The sequence below is a fragment of the Cyprinus carpio genome, chromosome A10 (genome assembly GCF_018340385.1).
Source record: "Cyprinus carpio isolate SPL01 chromosome A10, ASM1834038v1, whole genome shotgun sequence".
NCBI lineage: Eukaryota > Metazoa > Chordata > Actinopteri > Cypriniformes > Cyprinidae > Cyprinus > Cyprinus carpio.
This window is the reverse complement of record NC_056581.1, coordinates 9793411-9809946: the sequence shown is the minus strand read 5'-3', so window position 1 is coordinate 9809946 and position 16536 is coordinate 9793411. Positions and strand designations below refer to the sequence as shown.

General features: G+C 36.2%; 1 protein-coding gene across 2 annotated transcripts in view; it reads left to right on the top strand.

Moving 5' to 3' along the window:
• The first annotated feature begins 8656 nt into the window (after positions 1–8656).
• LOC109069867 (protocadherin-16-like) overlaps positions 8657–16536 on the top strand; it is an 86571-nt gene continuing 78691 nt past the window's right edge. The window contains exon 1 of one of the 2 annotated variants that reach the window (XM_042765106.1): positions 8657–9099. The gene's annotated coding sequence lies outside the window, so the exon portion shown is untranslated. The remainder of the gene's footprint in view (positions 9100–16536) is intronic. The other variant, XM_042765107.1, reaches the window with a different exon arrangement.

Sequence of the window (16536 nt, the reverse complement as noted above, 5' to 3'; positions counted from 1 at the left end):
CAGTTTTCACTATTTGCTAGTAAATTTGTGTTATTTATTTATTAATTAATAAATAATAATAAATATTAAATAACAAATACTTTTAAAATGATTAATAGTAATTTCTACTTATTTTATTATTAATGTTGATTTGTTATCGTATTAAATTATTGATATTAAATGTAATTATTATTCATTAATTCGTATGAATCGTATGAATTATACTTATTATGAGTTTTCATTTCTTCTCAGCCATGTTTAAAAAGCACCTCTTTATGTTGAGCTAATTTATAATTCTCATACCCTTCACAGTTTGACAATGAACATTCAAAAATGGAATATAAAACCAGGGTGTGCTTCTGTTACAGAATATGCTGGCAGTCAGTATCTACACCCCAGTCATTCCCAGAGTGCACTGCTTGAACTGACCAAACCCTTACAAGCCTCAACGTTGCCATGGGTCTCCAACAGTCACGTTTAATCTTGATCGAGCTCTCTTTGTTTGTTATTTTTTGCCAGGGACTTCCAGTCTTGCCATGGAAACCCGATCTTACGTGGTTTCTGGTCTAATACATAGTGAAATATCACTGAAATAGTCTGTTGCATGATAATTACAGGCCGCAAATCAGAGGTCCTTGTGATGTGGCCAGCCAGCCAACCTCTAAGTGGTACAGCAGATCTCCCAAATATTAAACCACTACCTTGCTTTTCCATCCTGGGCTATCTGTCTGTGGTGATGGGAAACTCAGCGGTGTATCACTGTGACTTCTGACTCTCACCTAATTATGGAGAAGCCAACAAGCAGACACACACTCTTCCACAATTTAGCTCAACAAATACTCTTTATCTTCACTGATGTGGGGAGAGAGAATTATCAGATTTACAGAAATGTAATGACTAGATGTATCTGTCTAATGTGCCAAGAACAGGGACCAAAATGTACTGTAACCTCTAACAATCTTAACCAGAGAAGCACAGCCAACTAGTGGTTGCATTTGAACTGAATTTAATGCCTGTGTGCGTCCACAGATGTTGGCTACAACTTTATGCTCTGTTGAGGACGAACTGTGACAGGAAAATTAATTTCAAATCTGTTGTGAGAATTTCCAGGATAATGTTAATAGCTTTGTTGCTATTTGCTTCCATATTGTAGGTTTTCCCAGAGTTTGCTAAGAAGATGCTCTGTATTTTGGGGATTGCTGGTAAAAGAAAAGACATGAGAATAGGTTTCAAAGAATTTGCAGTTGTTTCATTCAACTAAATGACAAACAAAATGTTTCTAGATGTATCTATATAAAGCCTTATATATGATACCTGCTTATTTATATATATATATATATATATATATATATATATTATATATATATATATATATATATATATATATATATATATATATATATATATATATATATATATACGTAATACGGTAAAAGGTTGAGCATACTGTAGTTAATATATTTTTTATTGGTTTTCAAAGACTGATCCATTGTTAAACTCTGCCACTTAACTAGCTAAATGGAACATAGCTGGAGCTTTTAAGCATAGAAAAACTGAGTGTTGTAACTATAAATCCTCATATTTGTGTTTTTAAAAGGATATCTTGCCAGAATTTTGCATTTTTCATTTTGAAACATACAAGTTTTAACAAGTGTGCCTTCTAGAAAATATGTTTGTACGAAAATGCATTTGTCCAAATATTTAGTCTGATTGTCCTGAATGAGGCAAAAAATACATTGACTAGATAAGACATCTACAATGAATGGCCTATTTACATTCTTTAACATCTACCTTGATCTACTGTTCAACAAATCTTCTCTGTCAAAGGTGCACTTGAATGATGAAACGAAAGTAAACATCTGTTGCAGTCTGAGCACTTTAACTAGATTCTACAGAAGAATCTAGAGACATGTTGCTTTTGGAGAGACATGTTGCTTTTACTCCTTTTGGCTGCTTGCACCTGTTTTACTGGAAATGTACCATGCTTAACATGGTATTTTGATCTTAAATTTTAAGTCATTAAACATTTTTATTTTCTGTGAACCACTCTTACAGCTGTAAACATGCTTTGAAATATATTTCTGTTCAAAGAAATACTTTGAGTTCAATTATTTATTATTTATAACAATTTAATAAAAAGCTATTCCAGTTAATTTGGGGTACATTTTATCAGTTGTGTATTTCCTGTTAATCAGATCAGTGACTTTGGTGTTGATCTACAAGAACAATTTTGATCCATCTCAAATCAATTACTTTTTTTTTCTTCCATCCTAATTCTTAAAAACAGATGAGCGATCTAAATCTCTTGGTGATGTGTCCTTTTAGTTGACCTGTTTTGGGAGCCAAGTCACCATGCAGTCCAGCAGACGGGGGAGTTTTCACGTTTTCAAAATTGTTCTTGACCCACATCCAGCAGCATTTTAAGTTTCATGTTGTTTTTCAGAGGCATGTGGTTCTCTCTAATGCACTTTTGATTGTTCCCACAATACTACCTATCCCAAAATACTAAAATTTGGGTTTTCATAATTGGTAGTTGTCATTACATGTTTAGATAATTAGTTATCCTTCCGTTAAGTGAGTGCAAGCCACTTTCGCAAATAGAGGTAAGCAGTATAAATGACTGGTGGGAATTTTGATTCATCTCAGTGGCTTGATTCTTTTGAATCAGCAAAAAGATTCATTCATATAAGCGTTCACTGATGTTATATTATTACATCAGTAGATGGCGACGTTTTTATGTCTTTTTTTATGAGCGTTAAATAACAACCATTAAGATTGATGGATTTTGATGGATTAAACTTTACTTTTATTAAAGTATATGAAAAAGACAACAATAATAGCCTAAATATTTTAAGAGTTTCAATGGGTGCTTTTTTTTTAGTTTTATAATATGGTTTTTACATATTCTTTCAAGAATAGTCCTGTTTAGTGCCGCTTAGAGTTTCATTCAGATTTAAAACAGTGAGTCAAACCAGCAACTCATTCAGTGACAGATGTAATTGTTCAGTAGGTCCAACCAATGAAATGCTCCGTTATCTTGTTTGACTGACAACGGTTCATTCACTTAAAAGGATCGTTCAAATTCATACAAAACACCATTACAGACCTGTCCAAAAATGATTCAGATCGTGCACTTTGTTAATAAAAACAGTCACTGCCACTGAAGTGTAGGCTACTAAGATTATAAAAGCAGGCTTAACATCAAGCCAAGTAAGGATTTTAATCTAAAATGTGTCCAAGTGCAGGATAGAGAAGACTCCCAAGGCTGTCCACCACAAATGTTCTTCTTTGTTTTTTTTGATTTTTTTGTGGAGAAGATTTTCTCTCTGTGAGATCTGTGTGTGTCTCACATATTTTTTGAAGTTCAGAGGCCAGGCACTACTGTCGGAAATGGATGAGCTGAATGATTTGGCCCTATTGCGTCGACGGAAGTAGCAGAACCATTTCCACCATTCTTGGGGTCTAAGGACAAACATCTTTATCACCGAGGCACAACAATCTTCATAACAATAAACAGGAAGCAGGTGAGATATCCATTTGCGTATTTTCTGGCACTTGACCTTCCCATCTTTCCCTTTTTTGGTCATTTGTCATTTAACCTGCCAAAGCTGAGAGAATGACTTTAGCAATGCTGATTGCTTTTTCAGTAGACCTTAACATCTCATTTATATTCCATAATGCCAAGAATAGGCCCATAAAGTGTGTGTGTGTGGAGGGGGGGATATGACCCCTGCGTGTGACCTTGCAGGACCTTGTTGAGTCTGGATCTGTTTCTTACTGAGTTCTGTTTCACTCTTGGACTGATAAGAAGTGATTAACGTAGATAAGAAAACAGCAACACAATAAGAGTGAACTTTCAGCATATGATGCCAAAACTGCATACAGTTCACTGCATTATGTGTTCACGATACACACATCCACCTCCTTGCACACATACAATCACTCACAAAGCCATAATCATGGAACGCCATCAATACACATACTTCTGTACATGAACAAACATGCACTCATACAGAATAACACGCTAGTCTCAAATGCTAGTGCTTCTTCTAGCGTAATGTTGAGTGACTAGGCACAATGCAGAGGAAAGGCCAAGTGTTGTCCAGAGTTTCTTTCTTTCCCACGGTGCTTTTCACAGTCAGGGCACCGCAGGGAAGGAAGCTGACGGTGAGGTTTGTCGCCTTGGCAGAGGCGGCCATGTTGATCTCCCCAAGCACAGTGCTGGACATAAAATAACTCATAGGAAGTTCTCAGGATTTTGCACTTCCTGTTTTCAAAAAGGCCATTTTGAAGGACAATACAGGGCAGTAGAGTGATTTCAAAGGATCCACTGATTTAACACTAAGTTTTGTCTCGCAATTTTACAATTCCTTTATATGTATACAGAACTGTTCAAAAGTATTCTGAAAGAAATACTTTTATTAAAGTCACATTAAATTCATAAAGAGTGACATTAAAGACATTTACATTATTGCACAAATTAATAATAAATGCTGTTTTTTTTTAAATTAAAGAACTCTAACAAAAAAGTATTCCACAAAATGATTTAGCAGCAGAACTGTTTGACAACAATTAGAAATGTTTTCTAAGCAGCAAATCAGCATAATAGAATAATTTCTGAAGGATGTGACATTAAGAACTGGAGTAATTGCTGCTGAAAATTACATTTTAAAATGTATTAAATTTGAAACTGTTCTAATTTAATATATCACTTTAGACCTTAAATGTTTCATGCTTAAAAAACAAAGACCAGCCCTTATTACATCATCTCTCCCCAATTTTAAGCAATAAGTGAGAAGACAGCATCAAAGGAGAGCTCATTGCTTTGAATTTGATTGTGCATATTCTTGCAAACATCCACACAGAATCACAACAATTTGCACAAAAGCTGGAAAGCCATCCTCGGAACTCATCCGTTTTTCACTCAGAGATGATTTTATTAGCCAAGCATACTCGAGTTGACAGATAAGATGCAAATGTTTTTGTGATTTCCTTCCTGACATGTAGACATGAAAGTTTCTTGACGTTGTGTTGAAATAAATCTTTCAGGATTTGATGAAAAACAACTGTCATGGACTGAATTTACTGAACTTGTCAAAAACTGTGATTCTGGTGAATTTCCAAGGTTTCTGAAATGCTCTAAATGTGCATATTAAATCCATTAATAGATTATGAGAAGTAAATGATTACATGTGGGGCGAGGCTACAGCAGAAGCCTTGAGTTTGCTATATTTTGCCAAACAAAAATAAACTTATACTCTGACTTCAGCTTAACATAATGGACTCTGATTGACTTTATAGTCAAAACTCTGTCAACTGTACAAAATAATATACAGGTTGCTATGACAGTGTGAAAAAAGACATTATTTCCTATCCTAACATTATAAAGAATGACCTCATCCTAAGTTTTAGGAAAGAAAGTGTGAACTTGAGCTCGACCAGACTTTTTGGCTGAAAGGTAATGCTGATCGAAAGATAACAGAATAAGACATTTTTTAAGAGTTTGAGTAAATATTTCCTTAAAAACATAGTGTTAGCCAAATGTTTTCCTTTGTACAATTTATAAATGTACAGACGTTAAAAATGGCTCTGTCCAAGCCAGTGAAAAGTCGGTTAGGACAGCCAAACTCACCCTGTGTGAATGATGCTGGCACCTTAGACAGAAACCCTTATTAACTCTAAATGAGGCGTGACCAAATGACCTCACAGAGATTGGACTCACTATAGAAATCCATTCAGCTCAAAGATTGAGATGACTTGAGCAGAGGCCTTTCCTAACGTTTCAGGTACCTGTGTCCCATTTCTCTTATAGATAACAACAGCAATGGTGGGAAATCAGCAATGGAAAAACTTCAAAAGCAACATACAGCTCCACATGTGTAGGTTTAACTGTGTGAGATTACTTTTAAATTGAGTTTGTGTGTTTTAGTATGACTGGGAATATGCATGAGCCTCCACTGGCTAAATATAATTGCATCTAGACATAAAATCAGAGATATAGTCAGGCTGATATCTGAAGGTTATGAACAGAAGCCAAGTGTGTCCTCCACCTCTAAAGCTTCTCTGGGAATAAATCCTAAACCTTGTGGGGAGCCTCTCCCCAAACGCTCGCACACGAGAAACGCAACGTCACCATCTGCTAACACTTAGAAGCATGTATCATGAGTTTTGCGGTGAAGTCTTTTTTACAACAGAATGGCACTGCAAAGAAATTTACATATGCATGGGGAAGATGACTGAATGCCTAATTTCACCTCAAGGTTTATGAAGGACTTAAATATTTTTGCGTAATATTCAGATTCTAACCGTGGAGAAAATGGAGAACAATGAATGTGATATTTACAGAAAGACTCGTGCATAAGAACACAAATTGTAGCTTTTATATTGAGTTGTTTAACATGGAAAGACTGTGCTCTCCTTTTGCAGGTTTGTATTCAGGCAGCAACCCTCCCTACTTAACTCTTGGGTGCAGTTGGAGGGGGTTGACCTGAAACTCAGGCTGATAAATGACCTTGCTGTCACACTGATTCTCCTGGTGCTGCTGTGTACTTAGACTCCATCGGTCTGCAGGGTGTACGCCTGCACTCCCTAGACTACAAATAACATCCAGCAAGGTCTAGACATTTTTTGATGTCCACATTAAATACATGTGCAATTAATACGTGACATTAAATAATGAGCAATGCTATTTTTTTCTAAATCTAAAACATTATCAAAGGCATTCCAATTTATCTGATAAAAAGAACCCAATCTTCTCCACCTTTTTTGTACCAACCACAGTACCAAACCTGAAAAGTTTTCCTTTTAATATTTTCCCTCATATTGCAGGTACTGGATATCATTTAGCACCTTTAGTAATATTAAAATGCCCTTTATTATTTACACTAAACATGACCAGATAAAAATAATAAAATAAAAATAATAAATATTTATTTAAATTAAATATATTATAATAGATTTTAATTATTACATTTATTGTTTTAATTTAATCAATAGTTATATCTAAAAATAATTTTTATTTTAATTCATTACATTTTATTGTTTTAATTTTTATAGCATGCACAATGCAATCAATATTTATAGTGCTAGACATTTTTTATATAAAACATTGTATTTATTTTGAAAATGTACCTTGTAAAGAATTTCAGGAATTGTGCTTGATTTCACAAATCATGTTACACTATATACATATTATATAATATATAGCTTCATATATAGCCCAGAAAAAATCCATGTATGTGACTTTTTATTTTAATAATCAGAAAGATTACCTTGTTTAAAATATACAAAACAACTTTAAAACATTTTTATTTAAAGTTTATCCCTTGTATCCTATATATGATATGTTATCTCTATCTCGCTTTTTTTATATGTCTTGTATCTCAGTTTTCGTTTTCTTTTCAATCAAGCCTGACTGGCTACACTCGTCCTGGTAGAACAGGGATAAGAAGCAAACATTAAGCAGTGGCACTGACATACTCTTACTCTACAAAGATTATCAAAGGACTTATCTCTGTGTTTATGCATTACAGTAAACAGCTTCAAGTATTCAGTATTAAAAACTAGTCTTGCATCATTTCAAGCTCTTCCAGCATGTCATGGAAGCCTTATGAAGGCTACTTGTTCATGCTCTATGAATGATTCTAAAGCTCTTTTTTCCAGTTACTTATGTGTCTTTGCTGTTTCGGATATGATGCTTGCCAAAGAGACGAACAAGAAAAGCAGAATGCAGAATTTCTGGATACGCAATACTCAAGCCACTGAATCATGTAATTAATTATATAGAATGGTACTTTGCCACTAGGTGGCGGTAAACCTTAATGAGTGAGTCGGTTCCTTTAATCGATGGATTCGTTCGAAACAGATGATTCATTCAGAAATAAAGTAAGCAACTGTTTTTTATGAATGGGTGTATCATTTATTTAGCAAATTTATTCAGTAAACACCCGCTGTGTGTTGCTGCAGAGCACAAAACAGTGCTTTGTTTGAACCATTTCCTTTGCGAAATATGTATCTTGTTTAAGAATTGTTGGACAGGAATGTGTGCTGTGTTAAAGACTGTGCTGCGCAACCGTAAGTGTTAGATGTTCAAAATGTAACGTTAAATCAGACACAATTTTAAAACCGAAAAAGAAATCTATGATTACAGATACTGAAGCTGTTGTTTCTTGGCGTTCAACTATTCTTTTGAACATTTTGAAATATCCATTTTAATTTTCAAATAAACACAAAAGATCTCATATCATATAATCACTAGACCTCATATACTGTAGCTTCATTAATAAAATCACTATTGAAAACTCATTGTATGGTGGTATAAAACATTCGGGGCTTTACTGAAAACATTTAGCCCCCTTAGCCCATCCCTAAACGCCCCGCCCCTGTATAGCTTCATTATACTATTAAATTGTATGTATTATATACATTTTAAAACATATATGTTGTTCAAATAAATGCTGTTCTTTTAAACTGCATATTTATCTATATATATATATATATATATATATATAGTTATATTAGTTACATAAACCATCAAACTACAAATTGGAAAAGGGTCTTGAATCTGGTTCTTTGTCTTCAGACCACTTCTCAAAGGTAGAGCATGGTGGCACTACAGTCTACATGAACAAGTCTAGTCTTTTCCCCAGTCTTCCTCTTTTTTTCCCCTTGCTCCCCTTTTGTACCGCTCCCCACGTGTCGAATATATTAGCAACCCAAATTAGGAGAGGCAGGGCCTGATGTGGGTGTCGGATTTCACTCGCGGAGGTGCGGTGTATCCACAGAGCGTCCAGTCCATGCAGCTTTGGATGCTGAGGTGACCGTTATCCGGAGGTGCGTGTTACTATAATGACACCGAGGAGATCGTAAGATATTCTGATCCCGTGTGGTGAATGCGGACCCGCTCACACCTGAGGGCTAGGCTACTGTTTGCCGGTGGAAATCAAGGAGTATCTGCGTGGGAATTCAATCTTTTTCCCATGGATTTAATGTTAATGTATTAATCTTACACAAAACCGATCTGTTTACGGCTGGGAACTGGCTGGATACATCTGCATACAAATTGGATTTGAGTGAAACAACGGATGCTCACAGACAGCGGCGGAGCTCGTTCAGATGAATGTAAGAGTCGTTATCCTATCGTTCACTATGACTCAAGACAGTCTGCTTAACACAAATTCTGACTTCAGCGTTCGCTCAATAGAAAACGCTAGGTGCTGCATGATTTTAGCGACATGTGGGATATTGATCAGTTTACTCCCATTCACTTTTCTGTGTAGGCAAAACCAAGCGCTTCTTTGTGTGTGCAGGAGTGGACGGGCAGTTTCTTTCATTCTCTGATGAGGAGAATAGCCCATGTTCACGTCGGTTGGTTAAAGCATGTCTGTGTGGATGCGTTAAAATGACTAATGCAATGAAAAAGCTACTAGAAGCAATTTAATAATCTAAACCAAATCAGTAAAATCATATAGACCTACTTAATGTTTAGTTAATTAACGAGTTGTGAATTCATTCTCTTCAGGTGTATTTGTGGGGTCTTAACCTATTTTGTAGCTATCTGTTAAGATTTAGGCTTCAGTAAAACCACCACTAGAACAGAACACCTGAACAGAACATGAATTCACAACTCGTTGACTAGGCTACACATCTACACAAGGTCTATATCATTTACTTATTTGGTTTAGATAATTACTAGACATGTAGGCTATATTTTTTACCTACTCCACAAGAAGCTCCTCAGTAGCATTTTTAAGCAACTTTTCATTAACAAAACAGAAATCACTTTTGCCAGAGAAAAGAAATCATAGGAACAGTGGATCACTTTCCGTTATACTAGCCTATAGCTAAATATTTCTCAATTTAATAAACATATCGCACATAGCTATTACTAACTAACCAATCAACTCAATAATACAATAAATGTTAAGTCTTGAATTCGCATGAGACTAACTTAAAAGGACTGAGCTCCATATAAAAACCATATTAAAATTCTTTACAAATAGTTGACTTTGACAGTCACACACCATTAGTTTTAAATAAACCTGCTGGGTAATATTTCATAAAATCCACATCCAAAGATGTTTTCTTATTGTACAGTGGGCCCAGAACCATGCCCAGCGTTCACCCCATCAGTAGCCTACCGGTCCTGGATCCTAGAGAGTCACATCTTCCCAACGTTTTTGTGGGATTACCATTTATTTATTTATTTTGTTGCATGAGTTCTTCCATCGGTGACTGTGGCTACTGGATGCTTATACAGACCCTGCATCACGCATCACGGTGTGTATTTTATTTTTGTACATGTTTTAGTATGTGCCTTCATGCACCTCTCTGCATCAAGTGAGCATGCAGTTAAAAGAGAAGCAAGCAGTTTACTCACTCATGTGTCAAAGGCATGTATCAGTGGTGGAATTGACAGAAGTGGCATTGAGGGGTTGTGCGCACTCCACCAGTACAGTGAAGTGGATGCTATGTCTGCAGATGTGTATTTTAAGACAGCATTACACATCTGAATATGAATGCATAGATAACAACCCTGGCTTGTAGTTATTAGTCTGTAGTTTGTAGCTAGTTTGTAGTTCCCTTATTATCAAGAACTTTACAGTATATTATGGGACTCCACTGTTCTGTGGTGATTGATTCAAGACTGCACTGTTTTAAATCCACTTCCCTTTAAATGTAAGTTACTTAATATTAACTTAGATATTATTTATTAAAGGATTTACATATTTCAACATTTTATTGAATGAAAGTTCAAAATCATACAGTATTGTCACGCTGTTATTGGTCCGTCTGTCTGTAGGATTTAACAGATGCACAGGATCTGTTGAAACATTCTTCATGGCAGTATATAATGACAGAGACCGGAGCAATGATGGATGTTTATTAAACATTACGTTCTAAAGCGTCATTGTTGGTCCCATTCAAACGCCGTGCTTTCAGGAGAGCTATTTGCATTGGAAGAAACATCTGTTCATTGAACATTTGGCCTGTCAATCATTGTATTTGTTTTGTGCATTATGATGATTGGACAATCTTTCGAATAGGCGGAGCTTTGCAACAATCTGATCCACATGACTGACAGCGCTTTTAGTTAAAATCAATAGTCAGTGAACTCATAATGTATTTCATTTGACATTTATAAGGGTGTTTCTTGCACAATGCTATTTGTAAATATAAAAGTATGCTTATGATATTTGTCAATTAATTTCAAATTTGTTTAGCAGCAGTTTTTAGGGGCAATATTGCAGACAGACATATTTTAGTACATATTTTGGTTGATGTGATATCTGATTCTCCTCTCTTGAAAGTTATATGCTGGCATTGCCTGAAAAAAGCAACGTATTAAAGAACCACGTGTATTAAAGAACTGGTCTAGTCTGTTGCTTTAATATCTTAAAATAATAATTTATCAGTACCAAGTGAAGAACAAAAATGATCTTGACTGCTCTGGAACCTCTTTTCCTGCATCAGATCATAGCTGATGTCAGAAGCGCAGGGCACATGTGCGGCCTCAGCATGAGACGCACATTATAAGGCAGTAAAAGAAAGACTTACCCAGTGAGGGGGAGTCTGTTCATACTGTTGCCCATCAACACTTGGAAACTGATCAGAGGCAACACATGGGGGAAGAGGAGCTGTTTGATTTAATTAGAATAAGCCAAGAGAATAGGATGTGTGTTTCAGTAGGAGGGGGATTTGAAACCACTCTCCCACACAATGCTTGAGGATCATTACTGCAGCTTATGTACTTTGTATTTCAATGAATGATTGCTATTTAATATGAATATGTATTTGCCACCCCCCGTTTTTTCACAGACGTTGAAACTCTAAATTTAGAAGTAAGGTCTGAACTCTTTGTTGGTCCGGGGAAATCATGATTAATCTGTTTCCTGCAAACATCGCAGATGGGAAGGAGAGAAATAGCCTGTTTGCTGAGTGATTTCCCTGTCTGTTGATGTGAGATCTCAAGGGTGTGTTTCCATTTCTCTTTCCTTATGCTCCTAATTGAAGCCTTATATTAATCTCAGAATTGTTCTTTAGATGAAAGAGATTGTTTGTGATTTTGTGCACTTGCCATATTGCCAAAAATTAGTTTATGTTGTATTTTGAAACAATTTTCATTCAGAAATTGCAAGTAAATAACAATATAGAAATGGGAAGTAACACATTGAATTAAACATGAATATGTGAGATTGAAAAAAAAAAAATGTAGTACATGGTTTGTAAACCATTTTGATGTTTGCATCACATAACCAGATCAATTTTTTTTTTTTTTAGCTTTTCCGATCTAGTAAACTTGCTTGGTAGCCCACCTAGTAAAGCATTGTTCAAAGACTGTTCAAAAAGTTAAAAGACTAAATTGCATTTGCTTTTGTTAACACAATCAGTTAGGTTTAGGGTAGGGACAGTGTAGGTGATACATTATTTTCAGACAAGCATTAAATTTTTATCATTTTTTAAAGGATATGTGGTTTTGTAATTTTCAAGTTGTGTGGATATGTGAAATTACCAAATTAATAAGTTGCCAGATTTATGCTCATCTGTTTTGGATATAACTGGACATGCTTTTAATGCCACTTACTAAACATTGCACTTGAAGTGTTGTGAAATGTGCAATGTAAGCAAAGTGATATCATTTTGCAGAAATGTTGCCATAATGAGCCTAGGTTGCAGATATTATAAAAACAAGACTTTTCATGCAGTTCTGACTTCTCTTACACTCCAAGATAGGTAACAAAAACTCTAAATCCACTTTGTGTCTGCAGAATGTTCTGTTATTAATTAGCTTACCTAACCGTCTCTATTGTTAGATTTTGGAATCTGCTCCCTGGCACTTATATCCAAGTGCTCCAGATTGCAGATTTTCTCCTGGGAAAGGTTTCTTTTTTCCATCTATGAAGCATGTTCTTGCTTGTCATTTGACCAGGTGGTGATATACTCCTTCTGAGTGAGGTTACCATATATCCTTTCAATGTACTGTAAGTATTTACTGAAATACTACATTTTTTTTTTCTCCCAGTGTATGGGGTTAGCTTAATAAGCCAAACCAGGCTAGTGGAGATGTATACAGATCACTCAAAAGATTCTGAGTGCTTCACTCTTTCACCTGAGCTGCTCATTCACTCAGTAATAATATCATTGAATCATTAAGTGCTACGCTGAGAATGCTCCAATGGAGTGTTCAGTACTGGCTCTGTGTCTAAAAGCTATTGACGGCGTATTTATTAAAGAGAACTTCAGTGTGGTGACACTGTGGCTTTGTGCCGTGTGTTTTACCTCTCATGGCAAGTAATGGTAGTTGTTCTCAAGCATCAGCACTGTCAAATGGACTGGAAACATGCATGCTTGTAGATAAGGTCAGAGTTTGGACAAGTTAGTGTAAAATTCTACTGAGGCACAGTTCCTTTTCCTTAATGGAAAGGTACCACAACAGGTGATGAGTTGCTTTGGGCATAGGCTTCTCTGTAATTCTAATTTAGACAAGCATCTGTTTTATACATTTTAGCATTAACTAGCCCATTAACGTCTTAGAAGTAAAAACATTTTGGTAGCTTGTATTAGTCACAAAATTTCTCTTAAAATTGACACATTTTTATTCTGTCATTAAATCTAGTATTAAAATATTCTACCCAAATACAGAACATTTATTAGAATCTTATAATCTGCAGCAATTAGATGTCAGAGGCTTCAGTGTTTTATCTCCAGCGGTCTTAATGCCCAGTTTAGTGTGTATAGTGTGACAGTGCTGTAACCTGGGAGACATGGGAATCTGAGATGTGGCATCTCAGTGTTCAACATTTGTTAAACAGTGCGTCACTGCTTATTAATAATTCAGAAATCTCGTCTCTCTGACTGAATCTCTTTTCCTGTTACATCCCATTCCTCGAGAAAGAGCATGCTGTACACCCGACCCCGATCATAACAGGGAGACCGCAGGTTGTTTCGTTTATTCACTGCAGCTTTCTCTTTCTTAGAGCACACAGTGTGCTTGGAAGGTAATGGCAAAATAATCTTAATTTTATCTTTATTTTTATTTGTATATATATAATTATTCAAGTAGTTGATAAATAATAAAAAATAAAACAAGTATATTAGATCATCACTTATTCTGCATATATATGCAGGGGTTTTATATATATATTTAAAAAAATAAACTGAGTAAGAAATCTGCATAGCTTTCACCAGATTGGGAGGAAACCTGTGTGTCTGGTGTGTGTAGCATGAGAAATGTCTCACCTGAGCTTGTGGGGTCACTGCTTTAGCCCAAACCTTGTTATTTCTGGACTTGCCACTGATTGGTGAAGGGAATTTGGAAACATTTCTTCCTTGCTTTTTTGCCACAGAGACAAACTCCATATTTCCAGTTACTTTCTCAGGAAACCTCATATCCTATTAAACCTGTGCCACAGAGAGACCATAAAAACCAAAGTAGCGTTTGCCTGTGTGGAGAGAAATGTCCGGAAAGCTATATTACACCAATTCCTTAGGGTTACGTCATTGTTGTTCAAACTGAGGGACAAACTTTTCATTCACTCACCTAACGATGGAGGTTGTTTCTACTTGTGAGATCTTTCCTCAGCCCATGTTAGTTAGTTATCTTTTTCCTGTATAATGCACTGGGCTGGTAAACCTCCCGTGAACCAGTGGCAAATTCTCTATAAGATATTTAGAGTTGGCATCGGTTTCAACCTTGAACTCACTCTTGATGCTGTTTTGTTTAAGTGCACTGAGGGTCTTTACATACTGAAGAAATTAGTAGTAATTGCCCTCAGAAGTGTTATCTCAATCTTTATTCAAACGCGGTATAGATGACAGCTAAAAAGCGTGTGTTGGCTACCATGAGCTCAAGGAATGAGTCACTGGTCAAGCACGCTGATAAGGGTTTTTATTGGACCTCATATCTTTAGGGTTTTACAAATGTACTATATGAATGACTATCTTTGTAAAGAATTTAACTTTACAAGTCTAGTGTAATACGTTGGAAGGGCAGTCTCAGTCAGTGGGTTTCAACTGGATTTGCCTTTTACATTGGATTGAATTTTACATTGGATGTATTATTATGTATTATTATTATTATTATTATTTGCATTAAGCATTGTTTTCTACTCCCAATTAGTTAAATAAGAAGTTCCTAAAATACATTTTCATCGAAAATAAATTACATTACATGGCCTTTTTGGCAATTTTATAAAGCATTAGCATCTGTACAATGCCGATCCTTGCGTTTCTTTTCTTTACTGGATGCTCAGTGACAAATGATCCATACTGAAATGGTCCTTCTTTACTCATCTGTCACCTGTTTCCTCAGACTTGGCATAGCTCAACTGTCATGAAAACCAACTAAGCCAGTCTCATATCAGTCAGGATCTTTTACTAAGACCTGCCAGCCACCTCCACCGTCAAACCAACCAGCTTCAGCCTCTTGACGACAGCTGGATGGCTAAAAGCAGAAAGCCCAAGGAGGTCTGGCACTGTGGTTGTCCAAATACTGAAAACTGAGCGGGAGTGAATTCCATACCCATTTAGTCTGCGGAAACTGTGGCAACTGCTTATCCATATTCAGTCATTTCAGACCCATCATAAGCATGGGTTTTGGTGAAAGATTTTCTCATTCGTCCCTCAAGTAGAGCCAAGTTTCTTAAACTGATATATCCTACCCTGCGATGGTTTCTGTCTCATTTTCATAGTTCATCTTGAATGTAATCTCAATATTACATCTGTTTCAATATTTCAAAAAAAAAAATAAGAAGGCTGCCAGCAGTTTGAATGTTGTGAGGAAGATTCACAAATCCTCTGTGGTCCAGCACAACACTGAGCTCCGCCTCTGTGCTTATGCAGAAATGCTGTGTGGTGAATAGGACAGCCGGCCCCCCACAGGTTTTCCTCAGACGCTTCTGTCAGTCACTCAGTCTGGCCTCTGTTTATTCTGTGCAATGATGATGGAGAAATCGCCAGCTCCGCCTGCCCCCTTGACAACTTTTTTATGCTATGTTTTTTAATAAGCCATTAAATATAAGAATGAGACACATTGTGTGCCAATACATCGAGGGCCTCCATGACCTCAGAATCTGTTTAAATTGGCTCAAAGTGGCCCCCAAGTGCCCCACAATCTCTGCTGCTTTCATTGGACTCAACATTGGGTCTACCACACTTCACAAAAACACCTATAGGGGGTCTCCTGATCCTAGATCTAAAGGTTTGGGATTTTAACCCCAGATAGAACAGATTTTTTTTGCCTTATATGGCTCCTTAATGATCACTTATTTCGAATCAGTTGTTTCAACTCAATCTGTGTGACTTCAATGAGATTTGTGTTTCAGATCACTCATGCAATACTGATGGTCATTGTGGTCTTTGTCCTAGATATTTTTGAACATGCAATTTGTGTGTTAGTGTGACCCTTTTTATATGAAAGGCTTACACCGTATCACATGGTAATAAAGGTCTCAGCTGATTAGGACAGACAGCATGGAGCCCTGCCGGTCAACTGTGTTTGTGAGGTTAATTATTTGTAAATGCCAACCATTAGAGGCACCTAACCACTCGGAAGTGTCT